This window comes from Astatotilapia calliptera, chromosome 1 (genome assembly GCF_900246225.1).
Source record: "Astatotilapia calliptera chromosome 1, fAstCal1.2, whole genome shotgun sequence".
Taxonomy (NCBI): domain Eukaryota; kingdom Metazoa; phylum Chordata; class Actinopteri; order Cichliformes; family Cichlidae; genus Astatotilapia; species Astatotilapia calliptera.
The window spans coordinates 38353039-38379227 of NC_039302.1; the positions used below are offsets into that span (position 1 = coordinate 38353039).

Sequence of the window (26189 nt, forward strand, 5' to 3'; positions counted from 1 at the left end):
GCTTCGACTCCGGGATCGAACCAGGAAACCCTCCCTGCTGCTCCCTGCTCCTCAGATTCAATTCAATTTTCACAACAGCAGTCGCCTCAATGCGCTTTATATTCTTAGGTAGACCCTAAAAGTGGGGAGGAAAAACTCCCTTTTAACAGGAAGAAGCCTCCGGCAGAACCAGGCTCAGGGAGGGGCGGGGCCAACTGCTGTGACCGGTTGGGGTGAGAGAAGGAAGACAGGATAAAGACACGGATTAATCCTGAATTTCCGTTTCTTCCTTTTCTGGTTCAGAACCATCAGGACCAGCTCATCATCGCAACACGTTCGCCAAAGCGTTCGGTGCGTATTCATGTTACACGGTGAGTTCATCTGCTGAAAATGTGAATTTTGTGTTGCAAAGGCCCAGTTTGTGCTCAAAACGCCTGTGAAACAAAAATGAATCCCACAAATTCATCCTGTGAAGCTGTGGTTGAGCAGCTACATTACAAAGTAGTTAATTTAAAAAAATAGTTTTAACACAAAATATTCACGTGAATTTTACACCTCTTGTCTAAAGGCTGTGAATGTGACCACCCGGCGCTGGAGCACGACAGGACGTTTGCTGTGACGTGAGACAAACACACTCCTCCAACCACAGCAGGATGGAGGCGTGTGAGTGGGCGTGGTCAGCTGTGGGGGTCAAATTAGAGCGGCACTGGAACTAGCCGAGGTGTTTCACTACAGGGCGGCACTGAGGACCAGCGGTTCCCCCGTGCAGTGATACCAATGGTGGGTTAACTGGTGACTCTGAGAGGGCCATACGGGAATGTGAAAGGTCACCTGATCAGGGCGTACTCGCCCTGCGGTGCTGAACTGGGTGACCGCGGCTCACGACTGTGGTCATGTGATCACATAACTGCAGCCATGATTATCATGGCAGTGACTCGACTTCAGGGCGTTTTGTTCAGGCCACTTTGCTCCCGTGGCGTCTCCAGAAGTTCTGCAGGTGCGCTCATGCACAGAATCAAAGATGAGAGCAGACGTGCAGCTGGAGCAGTCGCCTCCTCACAGCTGCAGCCGTGCTCGCAGCCAGTGGCTGCACGCTGCCAGAGATCGGCCTTTTCAGCACAGTAACGAGCAACGAACGCATCATCTCTCTTCCTGCTGATCGTGCGCTCTGGTTCCCTAAACTGACTCAGGTGCAGCAGAACCGAACCAGCCTGGCGCACGACACGGGCCCGCCTCGTGTTGTGCAACTTTACGCTGCGTAGAACGTGGACCGGGCGGGATGCGACGGAGCGGATCTGTGAGATCAACAGAAGTGTTCCAGGCGGCACTGACGACTTTCAGAAGGACACTTTTCAACAAAATTATGCAGTGCGCCATCAAAGTGGTATGCATCCACTTTAACAAGGACTCTTTGTTTTATTCTGTTGCTCTCCATGTGTCATTAACTTAAATGCCCTATAAATACCATCGAAATATTAAATTGGCATTACTCTGCCATATTTTTATCATCTCTGAGGCTGTTTCTGCTGCTTTTATAGCGCGAGGGAGTGAAAGGAAAGAAGAAAAGAAGAACTGAGGCTCTGCCAGCTTCTTTTTCGTCTCTGCAACAGTCTGATGGTGAGTTCTGTTCATTTCACTCAGGGCACTTTGTGTTGATGGCTTACTGTGCACATAAGAAGCGTGCGGTGCAGGAAATAATTGTTCTTTTCATGGTAAGAAAGGCCATATCAATTAAGGGTAAACAGTCTCCTTAGTTATTACAGTACATCTCAGTGGTGTGCCTTCGTCTGTGTTCCCCTGCTTCCTCCACTCGGTCCACAATCTGTATTTAAGCCTTGTGATGTTCTGAGCAGCTTTTCAAATAAAAACACTCACAATATCTGCTTATTTGTGACACTCCGTGTAAAGGCTGCGCAGGGAAACCGAGGAGATGACGTTTTTTTAAACGTCTTCAAAGAAACTCTCGATTTTCTTCTTTAAAACGCTTCTTTGAGCGTCTCGTGATTTAACCAATTACACAGCAGCAACAGTCAGCCCGCGTCTTTGTTTCTCAGAAGCTTCCGGCCGTGTGCTGCAGGCCTATTATTTCTCATTGCCTGGGGACTTTAACTTAAAAGGAAGCTGTCATATTATAAAGAAGAAGAGTAGCCGCGGGTCATCGGGGTGCACGCCGATATTTGAAATACAAACACGTATGCTTCTTCACTGCCAGACGAATTTCCACTGTTCCTGCCCACCACACGGCTTTTAAGTCTAAATCCATGTTAGGCGTGACTCCGAATGTTCACGTGCGTTTTATTATGTATGTGCGTCGCAACCGTTCAACGGGCCCGTCATTCGACATCCGGCGATGCTCGGCCGATGGCCCGCGCTGGCAGCTGGTGGTGGTACAGAACTGCCTGCCCGTCATATTGACAGTTAAAACTATAAATCATACACCTTTCATTGTTTCAAAGAGAAAACATAATGGTACACAGCAGTCTGGGAAATGTACACCATGATTATGTGATAGATTTAAAAGGCAACAAAGAACCAGGAAATGCTGCGATTGAGGAAAATATCATTCATCAAGGTCCTGCGCTCTCCTGCTGGTGGAGCCTTTATTACTTTCTCTTCATGCAGGAAGTGGGAAATAAACTCCCCACCGTCCTCCTGTGCCATCGCGCTCTCACCGCACTTTGTGAAATAAAACGAGCGATCCACGTGCACACAGGGAATCTCCTCCACTTCAGAGGTAAGTGTAGTCGGCATCGTTAGGGTGGTGGCGCGGCTTTTTTCCTGGTAGGTTAAAAACATGTTGCTGGTTCAAGTTTGGGCAGTGACGTGTGAAAGTTCAGAGAAATCACAGTTTGAATTCTTTCCTTTCCTCGCATGACTGACGTGAGGAAAGCGCAGTCGCGTCTATTTCTGAATGTTTCATGTTTTTTTATTGGCTTGGCTTCCTGCACAGAGCTGCGCGTGTGCAGGATACTGCTGAATGGCATGCTGGGTAATATTAGCTAGCTAGGTAGTCGTCTGCCACCAGCTGAGAGGCGTTATTGCTGATTTTTTCCTGTCTGAGGTCACTCCTGGCTGTGGGCGGGGCTTAACAATGAGCCAGGTGAAGGTGGCGTAACACTGCGGGCTAACAGAATGAGATCCTTTCAGCTGCTGACTTTGGCAGCATACATAAAATCTGCACTGGCAACAAATGAAATGTAAAAAATGACAAAAATAAAGACAAACTAAAGTAGAAATCAAAACATTTACAATTTTTCAAAACTAAAGTCTTGTTAAATGAAAATATTTCAATCATCAAAAGCATAAAAGAAAAATGTGAACAACAGTAAAGCGACAGCCGGCGCATCGGCGCCGTGCTGACATGTCACCGACATGTTTGATTGCGGGGACTCTGCTCTGGTCTTGCTTGTGTTTTCTGGTCAGTACGAAGCTACGAGGACCTGTGACTCCTGGAATAGTCCGTGCTGGTTGTTGTTTGAGCGCTCAGTCTCTGTATCGTGTCTAACACAGGAGGAGTGGCACGGAGGTGCAGTGGCTAGCGCTGTGGTCCTGGGTTCGGTTCCCTCAGTACTCCGCCTTCCTCCTGGGTGTCCTGTGTCTCTGTGGTAGCGTGTGATGCACTGGCGACCTGCCCAGGTATACCCACCTCTCACCCTATGACAGCTGGACAGCCCCCCGCCCCCGTGACCCTTAAACGGGAGAAAATGGGTGGATGGATGTTAGAACCGGGTCGTCTATCGGGAGGTCGTATGTCAGTAGCAAAGAGATGATCATTACCACTTTATTATAGTTAATGGATGAAGAGGAGTGATAGTGTTTCACGATGGCGTTGGCCTTTGACCCCTCTCGTGTACGCAGCTGGATCAAGATGAGTGGTCTGACGGCTGCGAGTGGGAGGAGGAGAGTCTGCGAGATAATGAGAGCGCAGCCTAAAATCATGTACAATATGTAATTTTATGTCGAAACAGTGATTTATGAAGATTTCAGCTGCGCTGATGATGCCCTTCTCTGATTAGTTCATAATGTTTGATTCAGATGGTTTAAAGGAGGCACTGATATCTCATCCTGACTGTAAAACATTCACAGTATGTTCTATGGAAATAAACCCGTTCAGGCTGTTTTTCCTTTATTAAAGTCATATCTGGTGTGATGAGTACCTTCTGTTGGCCAGTGCTAACTAATGTTTGCTATAAATACTGCTGTGCTTCTGGCATCACTGAGTCAATACATCACTGATCTGTTATTTAATTATACTTTATTTGAGCATCAGTATCATTTCCATAACCCTGTATCTGCCCTGATCAGAGTGGCCGCTCTTTACTGAAAGTTCTGCTTTAAGTAAATCCTCAGCACTACTGTAGAGACATTAAATATATTTATGGATTTATTCATTTTGTTTTTATTTAATTCCTTTTGCCTGTGTGGAGCGGACGTGCACGCTCTCAGATTTAATTCAAGTTTGAGCTATTTGCATGTGACACGAGTCTTCCTGCTGTGCTGTTTATCGTACTGTACTTATATTCACTGCTTTATATCTTTTTTTATATATAAAGTAAATGGCTGGGACAGACTCCATCCATCCATCTCTTCAGCTCTTCAAATAAAACCATCGCAGACGCTTTCAAGAAATCCTGAAATAAATAGAAGGTTGGAGGTTAGCCTATAATTAGCTAAGACAGCTGGGTCAAGTGATGGCTTTTTACGTGGTTTAATTACCGCCACCTTAAAGGCCTGTGGTACTGTGGTTGCCTGTTAATAGAGATAAATTGAGCTTATTTAAGACTGACGTATTAATGAATGATTAGACTTGTGTGAATGGTTTTGTCTAAAAAGGGATGTTGTCTAAAAAAGAAGAAAAATATAAAGTTTGGATTGAGTTTGATTTATTTGTAGCTGGTCTGGGGGCAGATACCAGGTTTTTAGGGTTATTCTGTTGAAATAAATAATAAAGGTCTGTATTAAAATGAGTTGCAGGTCCATGCCTATTGTAAACAGTAATTAGATTGTGGGAACAAACCTGAGAGTGGCTCAATGGGACCAGTTGCCTGAGGGATGGTGCTTGACTGGGGACATGGCGGCTGGGTTGTTTGCTGACAACGTACGAGAACCTGCTCTGTAAGGGTGTAGTCCGGCCTTCCAGTCAAGTCCTAAAGTTGTCTGTAAATGTCACCCTGTAGTCGCTGCGACCTGACGACAGGCGAGTGAACCGAGACCGAGAATATGAGAGTGTGACGGTTCAGAGACTCAAGGACCGTCGAGAGATGGACAAAGTCTTGTTTAGCATCAGATACTGATACCAGATATTATTTGTTCAACTTAGGATGGTCCTGTATAATCTCTGGGATTTTACCAGCTAATACCAAGCATCAGGGACAGAGTATGTTAATGCCGTCTTCGTCCTGGAGTCTCCTGCAGTCACGGCTATGCAGGTCACAGAGCACAGAGGCTGTGGATGGATTGCGAGGTGGTGCGGGAGAAAAGCCAAGACCAAGATGAACGCAGGTTTCCTGGTGGAATTCCCTGCATTTTTAACGCAATTATCTGACCAATAACAAGACGACGGGAAATTCTAGAACGTTACTTATGAAGAGGTATCTGCGTCTGCGGGGATACCAAATATCACTTCAAATCAGCGATGCAGCCACCGTCCGATTAACGATTAGGTCGTGCCTTTTAAAGGTGGAAAGCTGACGAGCGGCGTGAGAAACATCCTCGCAGACTTAACTTCCAAGTGTCCGGGGAGAGAAGAAGGTCGCGGATTAGAAGCGACCTCGGTGTAATCGCTGCATTCCTGTCCCACCATCCAGGCTGCGAGCGTGACTGACTGCTGCCAAGTGTGGCCTTATGTTTTCTGTCACCGTGCCAGCTGCAACATCCTCTGCAGGGCCCCAAAATGATGCATCTCCTTTGATACATTCTTAAGCACACATCAGACACAGTCAAATATTAATCTGCCGTGCTCGCTGGCCAAACAACATCTGTCTCAAAACATGAACTTACATTCTCAGTTTGTCTTTTTTGGCTTGCAAAAATATGCCCCTGCATCTTTAGAACATCCATCCACACAGCGATGCGTATGTTTGCGCAGTTATTTACCAATTCATAAAAATTCAAATACTCGGAATAAAATGTAGCAAACAGAGGAGCAACCATAAGCATGAAAACACATCAGATTTATTCTGCCTGCCTTGTTTACCGGTTCACGGAACACTGCATGCAAACAGAATGCAAATGCTTCTGATTGAATCAGGTGATGCCGAGGTAATTGTATTTGGAGAAATGTCCAAGATTTTTTTTTCATCATTATCAGTGGGGGGTTTTCTTTATGAAATCCATCTTAAACAAAAGCTATCATCACTCCCGAGCCTTGTGATCTTCCTTTGTCACATGCGGATGTGGATGCGTCTTTAATTTCCTTTCAATTAAAAGTAAATATACGCCTTTATTTTTTTCCCCCACTGTGAAATCCAAACAAGAGGAGTCAACATGAGCAGACAGGTGAGGAATATTCATTTATATTTGCCTGCCATTTTCCTTTTTTTTTTTTTATTGTTGATGCTGATGATGTGATTCAACAGGCAGCGGTGTGCCTGCGTGCCTTCGTGCCTTCCATCAAACACACCCACGAGTTTGTAAGCAGCGGAAAAAAAAGGAAAAGCGGGAGAGGAAAAAAAGAAATCCTCCCTGCCAGCTTGTCTTGTTCAGAGCTGGATGGGATAGACAAACAAACACCAAACAAGCGCAACACAACACAAACTTTACTTCATCATTAAATGGCTGTTAATCCGTGTCTCCCGTGGCTACAGTTGCTTTGATCAGAGCAAAATTGTCACAACTTTTTCCTTTCTTCTCGTCGTCTCGTCGCTCGTAATTGACGGCGGTGTTTCTTATTGACAGTCCCGTTTAAACGCGCCTTACCTGTGCGCCGATGATATATCTGATAACGTGTAGGAAGGCTCATGCTGTTAATTAATTGGTAATTAAAATCATTTTCCCGTTTCTAGCATCAGTCTCGCTGACACTGATGGCGAGTAGCGTTAATGCAAGCCTTTTAATGGTTTTACTGCTTCTGCCTCCATTAATCCTCCTCATGCTCGTGGGTGTTTCTGCCGTAAAGCCGCCCGTCGGTTAGCGGACGCGTTTTGGAGCCTCAGCGTTAGCGATTTTTATTTGTGGAGCCAGAAGAAGGGCCTGAAAAGACTTCTTAGCTAGCATAAGTGGGGTCAGTTGAACACAACACCAGCTAAGACCTAGCAAGTTTTTCGAGGTTTATTAAGGTCCTTTACAGTACTCCGATATCTGTGCTCTAGTCTTCAATATACGCGAGACCCCCCCACTCAAGACCAAGAGGAGATACAAGCCTGGCTCCAAGCCCAGATAAACGGAGGGTCATTTGGGCCATACATGCCATACAACACCTTTGGCAAATTAGAGAGAGCCAAAGGTACCTTACCTAAAACCACTCAGGTTAGGGTTAAATGTCTAATGCTACTGTTGACCCTCCGCCTCCACCATGGAGCACCTGATGGACACAGACTTAAATGCATTTGATGTCTTTATTTCATGAATGTTAACAGTTTTCTGCATTTTAAAGCCTCAGTGTTAGCATTGGGGCTGCTGCTGCCATGTTAGAGAGCGGGTAGAGTGCTAAGCTGTCAGCTAATCCTAGCTAGCTTGGTTGTACAGCAGCATCCACAGACTGTATGGGAGCATCACAGATACCTGCTAATCAACTCTCAGGAACATTAAAATATATATTGGATGGCCTGTTTGTACAGTGACCTCACAGCAACCATATTATTGGTCACATGATGTCATTAAAATACTCCAACAGTACAAACACGGTCCAGAAGTCCGGGTCAGGTGAAGCTAGCAGACAGCTAGCAGCTACAGCCGTCTGTGTCACTGTCCGCATGTCAGTCAAAGAGGCCACGCCCCCTATTAATGTGAAGGGGGAAATTATCCAGAGAGACCAAACAGTTTGTGTGTCAGGCTGTAAACATGGTTATTTTTGCTGTAACGTTTTGACACGAGACTGACTCACTGCTGCCTCTGCTGGACGTCAGAGGAACTGCAGCTGTTGGCTCTGTCTGTTTTCAGCCTGGGAGACTGCGGAGTGTTCAGAAGTGCTTTTGTTTCTGTTCATATCATCACTGCTGCTTCTCCCAGTAAATAGTGCTGCTGAGCAGCAAATCCTCTGTGTTTACTCTGTTAAAATCCTTTTGCACGTTTGGCTTCCGTCACACAAACTGCATCCAAACTCGAATCAGTAGTAAAAAAACAACAAGACCAGATTAAATTTTCTCATTTCGCATCAGGAAGGACACTGGTTTACCTTAAGTAATACTGAGTCAAGGACTTGATTGAATTTCACTGATGTCGTTACGAGGTCACATTTCAGTGTGTAATATGATATAAATTTAGTTATCCCCCCTCGGTCGCTCCCTGCCCTGAGCCGGGGACTCTTCTCTGTGCTTTTAGTCTCGTTCCTGCGCTCCACACCACATGATGGATGGTTCCATCCTTTACAAATGTTTCATTGCATCTGTCATTAGCCAGAGGTGGCACATGCATACTGGAAGAAGATGCATGTGTGTTGGCTGCCGGGCCACACATACAAACGCTGAGAATCAAACCTTGAATCCTCCAGTGCGCCGCTGTCTTTAAGGCTGCGGCAGAGGCCCGGGGTGAGTTATGGAGCGATATGAGCCTCCGCCTTTTCCCCGCTGCTGTTTTGTTGTTTTGACCCTGCGCTACGGGAAGACTTTTTTATTTTTTGAAAAACAGATCCCGGCTGTCCTGGATGGCTTTCAGGGTGGCGTCATGCGAAATGAAAAGAGGTGGCAGATTTTATTGAAGTTTGATTTAAAGAGGGGTGGGGTGGAGTGTGGAGGACACACAGAGGAAGAAAAGGCAGGAGAGGAAGATATCATAAATTATTTTACTCATATCCAGGCCTGCCGATGTATGCTGGTTTGGTAAATAATGCATCGCCTGGGTGCATAATTAGGACAACAACACTATTGTTTCCCCTCTCTCACTCACTCACTCACGCTCCCAGTTAACCGTTGTTGGATTCTTCCTCCTCCCTAATGGATGTGCGGGCCACCTGATTGATCTGCAGAATAAAGGCAGCACACCTTTTCCTTTTTTTAAGATTCACGTTCAGATGTAAATGATATAGGTTATCACACGAATTCTCATTATCATTTAGACACCAAATAAGCAAAGGTAATGTGTCCTAGAACACAGGAGGTGCATCACCCCGGTAATGTTTGTCACCAGCGATGTAGGTTGGCTTCATTACAGTGCAAATGTCCCCGCCACTGATTCTAACGCAATGTGACAAAATGCAAAGCGCTGTTAAAAGAAAAGCAGGAAAGAAGACGGGAGGAGGAGGAGAAGGAGGTCATTATTTAATATACGTGTCTGAGCGCGTGCATGCGCGCGCGTCTTCCTCTCTCGGCTTTCTTCGGCTGCAGATAACACCTTTTGGAAGAACTGCCTTGAAGCATTATCCCCCCAGACATGATACATGGCTAATCTTCAGCTTTGAGCCATTACGCTACATTTATCTGTGACCCCCTCTCTCTTTATATCATTACAGTTAAAGTCCATAAAAGTGTGTTTAGACAAAGATGAAGGCATTACCTGCTCAGAAACCCCAAGTGCTATTAGAGGCTTAGGCCCCTGCCGGTGTGCACTGGATATTAAATATCCTTTATCTTAAACTCGCTCTCTGTCTCGCAGCGCTCAAGGTAAGCTGATATCTCACTCTGCTCTGCCTTATATTGCCATAGGCGTAATAAATACACAGATATCAATGGGCCCAGTTTGTCCCGGTCTCAAACGATTATGTGAGCCCTGCCTCCCCTTTATGTAGTGGGAGTAGCAGGAGAGCTTTAATTTATTTCCCTGGGAAGGTAAGAACAGATATAGTTACAAAGTCAGACACAGTGGAAAGGAAAACACACACAAAGTCACACTGAACGCTCACGGCAATCACCCAACGAGGAGCCGAGTGGGACGCGGGCCATCATATCGCTGCGCAGGACAAAGAGTTGACTTTATTGTCTTAAGGACATGTGTAATACAAACCAGGCCTCCCCCGGTAAAGTCACAATCAGCAGCACGGTCCACACTCGACTGGGTCCTTTTGTGTGTGCTTTCTAACCTGAGCCAAGCTGGTCACGTCACTGTACGCCTGCCTCTTTAAACCTGTGAGGCCATCGCACGGCAGCACAAAGGGACTCCACGTATCCCATTAAAGGAACTTTATGGCTTCTGGTCCGAGGGTGCTGGGATTTTTACCGCTATGTTTCTCTGTCATCTTTCATGCATTTGACACAGTTGCACTCTTTGTGTGCTACTACTGTATACTGTATACAGTACAATACAATACAGCACTGGCAGAAGTACAAACACAGTGTAGGTGACACCGTCTGGGTTCCTGAGGGTCTTCCAGAGTCTCCAAACTTTGTTTCACTGTGTGTTTATGTGTCTCAACACTGTTCTCACATCAGTCTTAAAGTTACAGCGTGTAAACATTTCTCTGTTACATGTTAGTTGGTTGAAGTGTGCCGCGTTTTGTTTTCTTATCCCTCCTGTTCAGTGAATAATTTGGAGGGGCTGTCAGCCAATAGAGATTAAACTTAGGCTACACACCATAACGAGCCGGATCCGCCCCAGAGACTTTCCCTGTCTGCCAAAGGCTCTGCTGCTTACCTCAGCTGTAAATGTCCTGCTTTACTTACTCTGGAAGAGGCTTTAAAACTTTGTGAAAGGAGTCCGATAGGATTTGATGAGACAGACAAGCGCATTTCTGACTGCCATACTGATGTGAGCTGTTGAGGGTATGTGCATGTGTCATTAAGCGCTACTGTTTTTGCTGCTGTGAGCTACTATTAGCATCAGTTAGCTATTTTTAGCCTTTATTAGATGCTGTTTTCGTGCTGTTAGCATCTGTTAGCTATTGTTAGCCTTTATTAGCTGCTGTTTTTGTCCTGTGAGGTACTGTTAGCATCTGTTAGCTATTTTTAGCGTTTATTAGATGCTGTTTTCGTGCTGTTAGCATCTGTTAGCCATTGTTAGCCTTTATTAGCTGCTGTTTTGCTTTCTGTGAGCTATCCGGTCGTTAAGTCTGACGTCACTAGCCGTGTCTGGGCCTAAACTCCGCTGCAGGTCCATATATCAAACGATCACTATGGCATTACTGAGAGTTGAAAAACTGTCTAAAGTCTTTCATCTTTAATAAAATGATCAGCGTTCTGCTCTACCAGGTGTAACAATTGAGTTTATCATCCAGGCATCCATGAAAACGGAATTTATGACATTTAATGGAGTTAGATGTTAGAAGGAAGTTAGCTCGCTAGCTTCTATCTGAATACAATATAGCATGTCCTGACTGCGGGGTTTTGGAAACAAATTCAAACCTAAAGCTCTGTTATCACTTCCAACATAAATGAAGACAGAAAACTAAACAGCAGTGACGTTTGTAGGCTTACTGAAGTTTGGCTAGCTGGTGCTACGTGACCGCTAGCGACACAGCTATTTTAGCATAATATAAACAAGCTAACTTTTTTTCCACTCGATAAAAGTTAACGTGAGTGTTCTCGGTGGTCAGGAACAAATGTAATCGCATGGCAGGATGCTGTAAACGGACCAAACTTCAGCCAGGAGAACAACTGAGATAATCCATCCACAATACGAGGTTAGTCATTCATATACTGCTGCATGGGTTGGGCTGTAGTTACATCCTAAGGTTTTAAAAACTGAGCTTAAATAAATGATTAGCGGTAATAAAAGCCGAGGGAGGTCAACAGTGATCACTGACTGTTTTAGGAGCTTTTTGAGATTAAATAGAAGAAAATACATAACATTAAACATGTTAACAACACAAAAGCCATATTAAACGCAGACTACTTTAGGCCCGGAAGTAGGATTCGTCACGTCATCACTTAACGACCGGATTGTTAGTTTCTGTCAGCTATTGTTAGCCTTTATTAGCTGCTGTGAGCTACTGTTAGGTTCTGTTAGCCATCGTTAGCCTTTATTAGCTGCTGTGTTTGCTGCTGTGCACTACTGTTAGCATCTGTTAGCTATTGTCAGCCTTTATTAGCTGCAGTTTTTGCTGCTCTGACCTACTTTTAGCATCTGATAGCTATTGTTAGCCTTTATTAGCTGCTTTTTTGCTTGTTGTGAGCTATTGTTAGTTTCTGTCAGCTATTGTTAGCCTTTATTAGCTGCTGTGAGCTACTGTTAGGTTCTGTTAGCCATCGTTAGCCTTTATTAGCTGCTGTGTTTGCTGCTGTGCACTACTGTTAGCTTCTGTTAGCTATTGTCAGCCTTTATTAGCTGCAGTTTTTGCTGCTCTGACCTACTTTTAGCATCTGATAGCTATTGTTAGCCTTTATTAGCTGCTTTTTTGCTTGTTGTGAGCTATTGTTAGTTTCTGTCAGCTATTGTTAGCCTTTATTAGCTGCTGTGAGCTACTGTTAGCTTCTGTTAGCTATCATTAGCCTTTATTAGCTGGTGTTTTTGTGCTGTGAGCTACTATTAGCGTCTCTTAGCTATTTTTAGCCTTTATTAGCTGCTGTTTTTGTGCTGTGAGCTACTGTTATCATCTCCTAGCTACTTTTTAGCTTTTATTAGCTGCTGTTTTGTGCTATTAGCATCTGTTAGCTATTGTTAGCCTTTATTAGCTGCTGTTTGATCATGTTAGCCTCTACTTACTACTTTTAGCCTCTGTTAGCTAGTGTTAGCCAGCGTTAGTGAAACTGTCTTTGAAGTGGATGTAAAATTGTTGAACTCAGATGCTTAGTGAATAAACTTGATGTGAGAATGTTATCATACTATTTATCAGAGAGATAGCGTGATTTTTATGTCAAACATTAGCTGGCATAATGTTAGCTTATAACCATCTGCTGTTGTTATTTTGCCAGCTCTTGTCAGCTCTTATATGCTTTTCTATGTTTATACTTCGTTCTGTACCTGTTTGATTTCACCCGGTCCTTATAATGGTGTGTAATCAGTCAGTTTGCGTTTAGCTTTCCTTAAATACAATGCTACTACTGCACATTCACCTAATGTATATAATATATAATGTTCTTCGTTTCTCCCCCCCCCCTTTTGCACAAATCGAGGAGCGTATCAGGTTACAATTTCACTGTGTGTTATACTTGTATAACTATGCATGTGACGAATAAAGAACCTTGAACCTTGAAATAGAAATTCTTTAGAAATCACTGCCGACCTTCAGGCCACTTAAAAGTTTTTTTTTTCACTTCCAGCATGACAAGCAAGTAAAGCAGGCTTTATCACAGACAGCGCACCATCCCCATGATTAATCATATTCGCATATGGCAATCAACTCGAAGATGGACATCTGGAGGTAAAACAGTATTAAGTCAGAAGTTTGTCTCTTTTGAATAATGTTTTAACTTCTGTTCTGCTAACTCCTTTAGCCTTCATATATGTGTGAAAACAGTTAAGCTAACAGAAGGTGCACAATTTGACCTTTACTGAATTCAATGCCCAATGTGGAGGGTCATGTTAGGCTCGTGGGTGCACGTTGGAGAGTAAAAACCTTAGCCAGCTGCTGGAGCTGTTGGAGTGGTGCTGCTAACCGCAATGTCCAGATCAAAGTTTTGAGATTTCAGAAAACTCAGATCCTGACTGTCAGACATGTTTAACAGAGCCAGGAGACGACTCAGCATGAGCTCTGTTTGACTGATGGATGACAGTAAAAAGCAGCTGAAACAATTCCTGTGTGCACACACCTTTAGCCTCCTCCCGCCCCTTCCTAATCTGTCCCTGGGGTTTTTGTCTCTGTAACGTTAACAGTGAGCGCGCAGCCTGCTGGACGTTTAAGCTGAATTCTGCTGCCTGCTTTAGTCCTGCTGAGCGAATTTCCGTTCGGGCTTTATGTCCCTTTACTGGAACAACTGTATTTCTTTCCCACTGCTCCGAGTCACTTTCACAACTTTCATTACCTCTCTGAGGGCAGGCGGAGCGCGCCGGCGGGGGAGATGGGTGAATATCGCCTAACTATAACCCGCCGTCCCCAGAGTGTGGAGGTCAATGAGATTAACCTATAGCTCCGTTTTCCTTCATTACGCACTCCAAATTACACCCACTTACAGACAAGAGACAGAAAGAGGAAATCGTATATGGGCTGATATCTATTTAAAATCTAATCCCTTTGGGTGAATTGCTCAGCCTTTCCATTTCTCTTATGTTTCTGCCTATTGCCTCCGGGCTCCGCTGTGCCGTGGTGCGCTGCGGCACCGTTCAGGAAGGTGCTATAACCTCGCCCCTGTTCATATTAACTTTAGATTCATCTGCGCTAATATAGGAGACACTTAGGATTATAACTCCCTCTTTTCTGCTGTTATTGCTCAGTTAAACATTACACGCTCGTAGCCTATTGCTCCGCTGGCATGCGCTCGCTCGGGTTATTTACTGTTGCTTCTTTTTCTAAGTGGGAGATTATCAGCGTCCAGATTGTCTTTTGTCCTCCCCGCTGCCCCGCCGTGTTTGGTGATTTAGCAGAAACGTATTGTACTGAGTTGTAAACACTATGTGGAGGGAGGATATATGTCCTGGTTTAGTGTTTCCTGTCTGTCGCTGAGGTTTGGCTTGGAATCTGGAGAAAGAGCAATTGTTCGCCAACACGCAACCACAACAAGACGTTTTATTATAGCTGACCCGCTCTCTGTATACAGCTTCTATAGCATGACGGATGCACGGCGCTCTGATCCGGGGAGACTCCGACGTGGTGCTCTGCAGGGACGCTGCCCTAATCAGATTTCACAATTTTGTTTTTGAATGTGGCTCACTTTAAGAATAATGTTCTCCATGATGTGTCGTGCAAACACTGCTCGGACAATAAGATAAACACTGGCTATAAACACACTCTTTGATATGCAGCTAAACCGAGCTCCGACTGGATTATCTGATCCCAAACTGCAGGTGCACGGGTCGACATTTCATATGTCACAGCCAACAGTCTGGAAAATGACAGCATATACAAAACACAGGAAAGTTGCTTGGATAGAGAGGAAGTTAAAATGTGGCAGACATTATATACAGAGGGGTGGGCAGGGGGCTGCTGCCCGTTGCTCCATCCACCTTTGTTTTCAGCGGTTTCAGAGATGACTCACATGCTTCAAAGTCTTCTTTTGTGCCGTGTTTACTTTATTTTTTCTTTTGATAAAATTATATTTATTGGAGCCACTCGAGCGTCCTCACAGGCTGCAGGAATCAAACTTTCCATCTCAGCGTCACGCTGCTGCTGCTGCTAGTTTTCAGCCTTTTATAGTGAATTTCATCTGAAAGCCGAGGACGATGGATTTTTGCTCTTTACTGCTGATTTTTAAAGATTCAGTCACCTCTAACCATCTCCTCTCGACACGTGTTCTCCCAATGACTGAGTTGGTGGCCAGGCCGCTCTGCAGAGAGTCCACGTCCTCCATCTCAGACTGCAGCTGGTCCTGTTCTGTGAGCCGGGAGGGGGCGTGGTCAGTTTAACCAGAGCATGCCGCAGGCTGAGAACCTGGAGAATAATCGCTGCTGTCTGCTACAACTACAATAATAAACGTTCGTGTGTCTCAGTCATTCAGACCTTTGAAAGGTTACCTGTAACCACAGGTGTGGTAAGGGTCAGCCACAGAAACCAGGGCAGTGCCTTAGGTGGGTCTTTATCACGTTTATGGTTTGGTTTTCATGTTATCTGCTAAATTGATCAGTGATGCAGCCTCCAACTGAGGTTGTAAGTGATCACATGCAATTTATAATTTATTTAAAATTATATTTACCTATAAACCGGCACACTAGAATAAGGGGTAAAAGTAATTATACTGAAAATAAATCAAAGTACTGCATGAGTCAAGTATTTTTCATTTTTATAGTAATTCTGAGGTAAAACAAACAAATTGTCATAAGTACTCTGTATTTTACGGGACACAGACGAGTATTATGGAGTGGATTAATTCGGCCTTTTTACATCTTTACTTCATTATGCTGATGTGTGTGATGGATGCTCTGTTAGTCCTTTTATTTTCTCTGTGTGACCTCATCATGATGGAGCCAAGGAGTGCTTCCTCTTCAGGCAGGAAGAAGATCTTCAGTGTAAGGTGGAGAAATATTGTTTGTTTTCCTGCAAAACTAATGATGCAGTACTTAAAATTACTTACAGATTTCATGCATTAAATATAGTTACTTATCGTACCGATCGTGGCTCCAGAGTTGGCAGTTCGTCTTGTAATTGGAAGGTCGCCGGTTCGAGCCCCGGCTCGGACAGTCTCAGTCGTTGTGTCCTCGGGCAAGACACTTCACCTACTGGTGATGGCCAGAGGGGCCGATGGCGCGATATGGCTGCCTCGCTTCTGTCAGCCTGCCCCAGGGCGGCTGTGGCTACAACCGTAGCTGCCTCCACCAGTGAGTGAATGAATAGTGGCATTGTAAAGCGCTATATAAATCCAATCCATTATTACTGACACATGACCTAAAATTAAAGTATCACTTATTGTTTCCTGTACGCACATCATCACATTGCAGGCGAGTGTGTGCTGTATTATAAAGTGTAGATGTGAACATTTCAGATGCATCACCTGCTCTGCCACTAACTCGTGCTCTGGTACAGGTTAACCATTAGAGGAGTGGATCTGGAAGTGCCTCGGAATTCTTTCAGGAGGAACAGTGCTGCGGATGTATGGAATACCTGGATAAGATGGAAAGAACTAAAAAGCTCTGTAGTCGAGTACAAAAACCAAAATCAGCCAAACAGGAATACTGTGAGAGACTAAAGAAGTCGACTGGATGAGTGAGTCTCAGATTGTGCATGGAGACAGCGATGAGCTCTTTGGCCCATCGAGACCACCTCCTCTTTACCCGTACACATCGGTACATAAGACGTGGTGTGACAGGAGTAGCTGCTCGGGCACAGAGCGCCCTCACTCACCTTTGATGCTCATTTAGGCTACGTTCACACTGCAGGTCTTAATGCTCAATTCCGATTTTTTGATCAAATCCGATTTTTTTGTCTCCTCGTTCACACTACAAATAAAATGCGACAGCAAACGCGCTCTAGTGTGAACGCTCAAAGCGGCCCGCATGCGCAAAAGAAGATGTCACACACAACGCGCTCTGTTTAGACCCAGAGCAACAGTATTGTTTGACTGATGGCCGTTAATATAAAGACTTCGGACTTTACGTTTCCCAATTTTTGCTTTAAGTTATTTTGTTATTTACATAATAATGTAAATAACCTAATAATGATCCTTATTGCCGTTTAAGAGAGGAGCGGTGCTTCAAAGGATAGCTGCAGATTTCTGTCAGAATCTGCAGATTATACAGTACAAATGAAATGTTTACGTTGTCTTCCCAACAGTTTCACTGACATCTACACTGGATGGCTAGGAAGCGTTCGCGATGTCTTCTCGGGCGCTGATAATTGGCTTCAGTCTTGTGTCGGTGACGTAAAAGGCGGATTTAATGCGACTTGACCGTTCAAACAGCAGTCGCTTTCTAAAACATCGGATATGTATCGGATTCAGTACCACATACGAAAGTGACCCAGATCGGATTTGAAAATATCGGATTTGCGCCGTTCACACTGTCATAGCATGATCGGATATGGGTCGCATAGGGTCAAAAAAATCGGATTTGATGCGCTTTCGCCTGCAGTGTGAACGTAGCCTTAGTTTCTAAGCAGCCTGAAATGTGATGGAAACCTTTGAGCCCAGCGCGGAGCGTCGGGGGTTACTGCTGGGTGGATTTCAGAGGGGAAAGACGAAAAGCAGCTGAAGCCACGAGCAGAGTGTGATCGGTTCATAAAACGTGCATCAGCAGTTTTACCTGAAGTGGATCCAGGGGGTAGCGGGTCCACTCTGCAGGTTACCAAGGGCCCCTGTGTTCCTGTTTTAAGGTTTTCCATAAACAAAAGGCAGCTGTGATTATAAGGACACATCGTGAGCGCGCTGCATGCCTCGGCCTAAATTGATGCTGTAGTTTTAATTATTTTACGCTCTTATCTGCGCTTCCTCTAAGCTGAAAGTTTAGGGAGCCATTATAAATTGTTCACACTGACCAAATATCTTGTCCTCCATCAGCCTCGGCTTTACTTGCAGGGATTTTTGCTCAGCTTTTGGTTAATTAAAGCATCTGGACTCTGTGCTCTTTAAAGCTGCGTCCACTTGTAGCAAGCGTCACACGGACGTGCCCCCTGCATAGTAATTATCATTAAGAGCACAGCTCAGATATGGACGGCGACAATAGGAAGCCAGCTCGGGATTATCTGAACAGCGGCGCCGCCGATGAGCACGTGCGAGGTTTATCACTGAGAGATGGCGTGACCGATGGAGCGTCGTCAGGGTGGGTGTGACAGAGGAGGCAGCAACCTGGCTCGTGTAACTTCCTGGTTATGAATCGCCTCCGTGGAAAGGTCAGCGCCATGACAACCCTGTAATGGATGTCACTGACGTCCAATTAAGTTCTTTAAAAAAGGCGCCTCGTTGCGTGCTTATTAAATATAAACGGGCTGAATCAAAAGTCCAGGCCCTTCTCCTCCGACTCGGACAACCTGAAGCATTTCTTCTGTCTTAATTATTCATGCTGTGGATTTCAGGGGTGAGGGGGAGCTGAACACAAACAGGCAGACGCTCATATTTTCAGACATTTCAAACCTTTTCCCCCTCACTTTGTCTGTGCGGATAAATAGAAGCGAGCAAAGAACAACACTCCTGTGCTTTGAGAAATGCAAATATTTGTTGCCAGGTTGCTGAAGCTTTCTTCCTCAGATCTCTCTCACTGTCTCGCCCGGTCCCCCCTCCTCATACCCACACAGCTACGTTGAGCAAACCGGTGCATGCAGTCAGGTGGTGAATAGGAGGGTTTTCTCCGTGTGTTATTCGGCCCTTTGATGCACGCGTGCAGAAGCTTCCTCCGGTCCAACAGGAAAAAGTCCTCTCACTTTTTAAGCCTACCTTTGGTTGAACTTGTGCTTCTCTTTTTTTCCTCCACGTCTTGTGTATCCACTCTGAAATTATAGATGGGGATAATAATAATAATGTCATTTTGCACCGGAATCTTAGTCATTACCTGCAGTAAAGTGCTTCTAATTGATACCACCAGAGAGATAATGATTACAATGCCCTCCAGGAACATATTATTGCAATATTAACCTTTGTATATACTTTTATGCAGAAGACTGTGCCACATTAAGGGATCTCTAAATCTTACTTGTGCGGTATAATGCCATTACAAAAGAATGGATACTCGGAGGTGTGCCCTTTTCCTGATTAAGTGTGTCCAGGGGTTTGCAGCCATCTCCGGGAAATGGATGACAGGGAAGTGCAATTTCCACCATCTTCCTCTTCTCTTACAGGTTAAAGCTTTGCTCCCACCTGCGCTCGAGGAATAACCTTTTCCTGCTCCCATGCTTCTCATGTGTGCGGTACGAATCGCACGTCTGAATGTCATTTGTGCGTCTGCGTTAGTGTACGCGTTTCCGCGTACATGCCCGATATTTGACCATCACGCTGCACAGCTGCTGCTGCACCACACTCGGCCGGAACCCCCAGAAACAAGACGCCATCCAAACTGGCCGCTATTTTTGGACACGGCGCCGTTTTCCACCGTAATTGGCCCACGCTGAGGCCACGGTCCTTGCTGTCGGCCGTGCCGCGGCGCTGCGTGCGTGAGCATCCGGTGACGTGTGCTTCCCCGTTAAAGGTGTGTGCAGGACAGAATGAAGAGGCAGCAGTGACTGAAACCCTGTGAGCAGAGAGAGCGAAGCACTGCTGACAGAGAGCAAATGAAAACAAATGAATTCAGGCTGCTGTGTGTGTGTGTGTGTGTGTGTGTGTGTGTGTGTGTGTGTGTGTGTGTGTGTGTGTGTGTGTGTGCGCGAGTAAGAGAGAGACTCATGACACAGTCCACAACAGCTCCTTAAGACCTGGTGACACAGGACAGGAAATTGGGATATCTGAATACTCCCCGTTGGCTTGACCTCACGTTGGCTCCCACCCACACTCTCCTCATCTGCAGTAGCCGTCTTCAGCCTCTGGTGGGCAGCATGTGGTGCTCGGGCCTCACAGAGGGTCGCAGAGGCCTAATCGTGGTGGAGCTGCTCTTAGGATTTATCCCACATGCATGCTGTGTTAGTTAACATGAAGTCAAGTTTGAAGGGTTCAGCGGGTAAGCAACAGTCATTCAGGGCTTTATTTGCTAAACAGAGGCTGGCCTTGATAGAAGAAATGACACACACACACAGACACACATATTTATTTATTTATTTATTTATTTACTTATTTTCTTATGTCAGAACTCGTAATGTAGAAATTTGATATCAGAAAAGGTGGAACAGGAGAGAAACTAAGCGGAGCAAAGTTAAGAGTTTGTGATGTGCTTTGATGGATTTGGGTGAACAATTTTAAAACAAGAGAAATGATACGATCGTGGTTCCCAAACGTCTTTAACCCTCTAAGACCCGAACTCTTCCACAGCAGCATTTTTAATTTCTCTTTGATATTTGGTTGGGGCCCGATGAATGTAAAAACAAAGAATTACCAGATTTTATTTTAAGAAAAATAAGAGCCACATATGAGGATATTTGTTTAAAATTTTGATAGAACAGTGGCAGCATAATGTCCTCGTAAGTGGTTATCAGGCCCTAGGAGAGCAAAGTTGAGTATTTTGGTCTAAATAACCCAAAATGTGACGTCTACATATGTGGACGCCAAGGATCAAACATGTAGCACCTAATCACAGCAACAGTCACCTCATAGTGCTTGTAAGCTACAGACCCTACAGTAATACTGTGAAAAACCCAACAATCACATGACCCCCTATGAACGAGCTCTTGGTGAGAGTGGGGAGGAAAAACTCCCTTTTAACAGGAGAAACTTCCAGCAGAACCAGGCTCGGGGAGGCTGGTTAGCGATGCCCCCAGCGGGGGTGTAACTAAGGGAGGGTTCATGTTGTCATGATCCAGGCCTGACTGCTGCTTGAAACAATTCATTGTATAAATGAAAATCTGAGGCCGGGAGCTCCGACTCGCCGCCGCGGTCCCAACACTTTTAAAACGACTCTCGCTGCCTGTTTTAAATCACCAGGATGTGGTCGAGCTCTGTTCTAAACGATTTTTATACCCTCAGAGATTAAATGCAAGCTTTCTATTCTTCTCTCATATTATTTGTGTTTTCATGTCTTTATGTCACGTCGGGGTTTTTAGAAGTACTTCACAAATAGACGTTATTATCCCCGGGGCTGAAAATGAACGGGCTTATAACGGGCACGGTGCATGACATGTCCAGGTTGTGCACTTCCTGCCTTAAGCTGGATAATCTTAAGCCACCCTGTGACCCCGCACAGGATAACCTGGTACGGACGATGGATGGATTGCCTGCTTCAATGCAGTGCCAGTTTGTCATAGGGTTTTCTGGGGCGTCGTGACACATGTGTCCCAGAGTCAGGCTAACTTTCTGAAGAATACAGAAGAGTAAAGGGAGGAATTTGTTGTTTCCTGGATCCTGACGGCTCCTCTCTTTGTGACATCACGCTGACTGACTGAGCATCACCATACTGTGCTATTGTGCCAAACCAGTGACATGGGCAGGGGGTACAACAGCTGTATTTACTGTGTTGGTGGCGGTGCCAGTAGCGTTTGTCCAGCTCCCTGCCGTACGTCATCAGCAGCAGCTTCTTCTCTAGCTGCGCGCAGGAAAGTGTACCTGCTCCTTATTTCCAAGGCTAGGAGATGCAGAGATAAAGAGTTTGCCAGGAATTTATTTTTTGTGTTTAGTATTCATCTCATAGTTGTAACACGAGGCTCACTTGTCCTTGACTGCTTGTTACAAATAACCCACATAATTCCCACAGGCTCAGAGATAATTCACTGATAATTTAAGGCATTGGTACTGAGTTGCCTTTTCCACACACACACACGCAGAAATCAGCACATTCCTTCTCATTGTTCTCCCGGCGCTCCTGAGCTGACACCAGTTAGCGTCTCTTTTGTTCTGGGTAACGGGAGACTGTCGCTGAAGTGTACACAGAGGTTAGTGCCACTGAGCTCTTTTGTGGTGCGGCAGCACCTTTGCTTCATCTCTGTTCACGCCTCAGACACATCATCTCTGATTTAAGGAAGAGCTGCTCAGTCAGGTGCTGCCACAGCTCAGAGACCTGCATTTCTTCTCACGCTCACACTGTTTATCAGCACCGTCACAACACGTTTAAGGCAGCATTTTTATACCGGGGCACCATAAAGAGATTAATTTTAGTGGTAGTCTTCCCACCAGGGAGTGAATGTAATCCTACAGCATTACAGAAAAAGGAGATGAGAAGGAGGCGTGGAAAGGAGTCCTCCAGGACAGGATCGGGAAAGAAAAGGGAAAGAGGAAAACGCAGGGTTTGAAAGGAAAAGAGGAAGTGAAAATATGGGCGAACACGGGCAGAAGAGTAATCACGTGTGTCCGGCGGAGGTCACCACTGGTCTGCAGGTTCTAATTATGTGCTAATAGCCACTGAGGAGGTCATTTGCAGCCATTAGCCAGTGCCTGTAGGTAGTTAACGGCCCACAGCATAACCCGGCCTCCTTAATGTTCCCTACGAGGCCGTTAGCGCTCTGTCACTAGCCAGCTAGCTGCCTCGTTACTGCGATTAGAAACCAATTGATAGGTAATAGTAAAATATGATAGCACACTATCCAGGAAATATGGACTGTGGTGGAAAGGTGAGGGGACAGGAGACGGTGAGCTGGAGAGTGTCTGGGAGCGTGAAAACATCCAGATGTGTTCGCTGTGGAGGAGCCAGCGTCAGAGTCCCTCTGACTGAGGGACCGATTGATCTGTGATTAGTTCCAGTTTGTCTCTGATTGGTTTGGTTTTTCAGAAAAACACTTTTACACTGTAGGTAAGTGATTCAAGCCTGCTGTGTGTTGTCACCTTGAAGTTACTCAGTTCAGACTCGGGAGCTGGTTAAACCTCCCCCCAGCATATTTCTCTGAGGATGACGCCAAAAACACCTGCAGCTCGTGGAGACGACCTGTAGTGGTCACCTCAGGGGTGGAGGAGGAGCAGCTCGGACTAAAGCCTAGCTTATACTCACGGACAGCTGGAGACCCAGCGGCAGAATAACCTTGCCTGTTATACTTGTTGAAAGTCCGGTTGACACCTGTGCGCATGCTGGAGCATGTTATTTTCCAGTCACAAGAAACAGGCAGGCGCGTGGACCTCCACCCGGAAAGCACGATTCCCACTTCAGGCTCAGGCGAGACGCCCTTCGGAATCTCATTTCCATCCTGGACGTCAGCTCGCGGTCACAGCAAGGATGAGAGCGCAGGTTGTCTCTCAGGTGGTAGGCCGTCCCCGCCCCGAGCCTGGTTCTGTGCGAGGTTTTTTCTTCCCGCTGTCGCCGAGTGCTCGTTCATAAGGAGGCATCTTTACTTTTCACTACAAAGCACCTTGAGGTGACCGCGGTCGGTGTTATATGAACAAAAGTAAAGTGAACTCTTCGCGGAGCGGTGCGGCGTCCACGTCTGCTCCACCCTTTGAGAACCGTGGCCTGGGAGGTGCTCTTCCTCCTTCGGCGTTCGGTGAAGCACATTCCAAAGCTGACCACATGTTTGCCAGGTTTCCCCAGTGATGAGCTCCTGTGGGAGGACAGTCTTGAATAAAACCAGGGGGGGCCTGAAGCTTTTCACATTTGTGCGGACGGTCACAAAAAGCAAGTCGTGTCCAAACAGAACAAACAGATCACATTTCCTCTCCGTCTCCTCGCTGAGAGCGAGCTGGTACGCTCGGGGAGGGGGGTCCCTGCTGTGACTTGAGTGTAATAGCCACACACAAGAGGCCCAAACTGGGGCTGTGATACGTGAACACATAGAAATCAAATCAGTATCAAAACAAGGATATTCTAGACCTACTATGTGGAACATTGTTCTTAATCAATTAGAGTCAGATGGTTTCATTTAAATATATTTTATTTTTGCTCCGGGCAGACATTGATTCATATGATTTAAATTAAAATCACACTGCTTATCGGTCAAAGGCAGTATACTTCCTGCCGCTCCGCATTCATCAAGCCCAGACAAGTTTGATCTTGGGTATACGCCGTATCCGGGCAAATAAAGAAGTATAGCTCTCCCCGAAGAATCGCACATTTGTCTGTGATGAAACCTCAGGCCGGCCTCTAAATATTTGCCCGTGCTGTATTTGTGCGAGCGTTTCATTAACGATCAGAGCTGACAAACACGCACACTCGTTGACCCCAGTCATCGGGGGAGCGCCCGGGACGGTAGTGTGTGTGTTCGGTGTGTATTTGTTGAAAATGTAAATGCCTCACATGAGGAATTGATGTCAGCGGCGGAGGAGACGGACTGCAGTGGAAATGGATCTGGAGCGGTAAACATTTTCCATAGCGGCGCTCCTGGCTGTTATTTAAGGCCCTGTCAGAACTTGAAAGTGTAATTGATACAAATTCTAAAGTTTAATTTTTAAAGTTTACAGTCAGGGAGGGTTCAGGGCTTCAGATTGTTTAAAATTGCACTCACTCCCTTTTCATTATAGCAGGATAGTCTGAAAACATTTGTTCATCAAAGGCCTGCTACAAATTAGACTTTGAGAAACTCAATTTGAAGTAAAGAAAAGCATTTCTTTTCCTCCGGGGGAAGCCAGAGTCTTGGCTGTGTTTGCATTTAAATCTAAACTGGGCACAATATGTGGCTTTGGAGATGCATGCAGTCATCACAGCGACACACACACAGACAGAGACATGTTTCCCTCAGCGGCAGAAAACCTTGCTGTCATATTGCACCCATGCTCTTACACTGTTGTATCTGCTCCCAGATGAAATTAGCACGAGGCCTCTGGAGATGCTGACGAACAGGAGGCCATGTGGTAAATCTGGGCTCGGTGCGGGGCGGGCAGACACAGAGAGGCAGATCGAGATGGCCGGAGCGGTGGAATAACATCTTAATCTATCTGAGAGGCAAACAGTGGCCGGTCTGTTTTTGGAGCACGCTGTCTTGGACGACTCCCAAGCAGAGGGGCAGGGAGCGGAGCCATCTTCAGCTGCTAGTCACTAACATGGCAGTAATAAGGCAGCGATGACCCTCCCAGGACTGCCGGCCAACACTCCCTCTGCCTCCTCTCCCTTCAGCACAAACGCACACACACAGAAAGGCAGCCTGTTCGACCGAGCCCTGAATACAGGACGCCTCCAAACTCTGTCCTCCCGGCTCGTTTACCGGCTCGCGGTCATTTTGAAAGGAGCCGTTAGCGATGCCGAGAGGTCGTTTGAACGTGGCTGAGCCGGGTTGAAAACGCACCTGACACCTGTCGGAGCCTGAAGTGTCGTCTGCTCTGACCTCACACTAGTAATATTATTTTCTGAAACTAAAAGTAGATTTTGCGGCAATTTGTCACATACATGGCTTCTCCTCTCTAACTTTGAAATAATCCAGACGTAATTTGATCAGAGGCTTTTTATTTTTATTATTTAGCATCATCAAACTCACACCTTGAATAAATTCAAATAAGATAAAGGGAGTGAAACTTTCTTTTTTAAATTTACTGTTAAATTCATCACGTTTGTGTGTCCCGGGTTGGTTTCAAATAAAAGACTTGGTGTTTAAAGTTTATAAAGGTTTGTAAATGGTTAAAACCATCAGAGGGACACACCAGGCCCTGAGCAAAACCTGGTTACAGTGAAAATACGATTAACGTAAAAACATCCACCTTTTGCAGATTCTTGTTTTGGGGCTTGCTTTGCTTTGACAGCGTCGTGGGTGGATTGTCCTGCGTGTGGTTTCGAGCATCCATGAACACCGGATGGCTTTTAGAGCTGAAAGTGCTGATTGTCAGACTGCCGACCCCACTGTGGACGTCTGGTTTTTGCCTTTGCGTGTCTTTTCTTTGCTAGCAGGAAAAAAAGAGATGAGAGTAAACACGTGTCTCACTGTTGCATGTATATCACGGGACTGATGATAAGGACACCGGCAGCTTTGATGAAATGTTGTTATTTTGTGCTTCTGGGATGTAAACAGCTGGCTGATGAGGGCGTGCCGCAGGGCTCCATCCTGGGACCACTCTTTCATTTAAAATACAGAGAGTTTTGGTGGTAGTGACGTTGACTATAATCAGCTTTTAAACCCTCTGCAGTTTGTTCTGTATGCTAATAAAAGTAAAGTAATTAACACCACTGAATCTCTC

The 26189-nt window shown here is 45.6% G+C and overlaps 1 protein-coding gene and 1 long non-coding RNA gene across 2 annotated transcripts in view; both read left to right on the forward strand.

The window, feature by feature from the left end:
* Positions 1–255: 255 nt before the first annotated feature.
* On the forward strand, positions 256–1664 carry LOC113027771 (uncharacterized). The gene is made up of 3 exons (XR_003273129.1): positions 256–350; positions 548–1363; positions 1518–1664. It is a non-coding gene; the product is annotated as an uncharacterized LOC113027771 (long non-coding RNA).
* An 8953-nt stretch (positions 1665–10617) lies between these two features.
* The window catches only part of znf536 (zinc finger protein 536), a 223199-nt gene continuing 207627 nt past the window's right edge, over positions 10618–26189 (forward strand). Inside the window, exons 1-2 of the mRNA XM_026177512.1 lie at positions 10618–10832; positions 13269–13369. The gene's annotated coding sequence lies outside the window, so the exon portion shown is untranslated. The remainder of the gene's footprint in view (positions 10833–13268; positions 13370–26189) is intronic.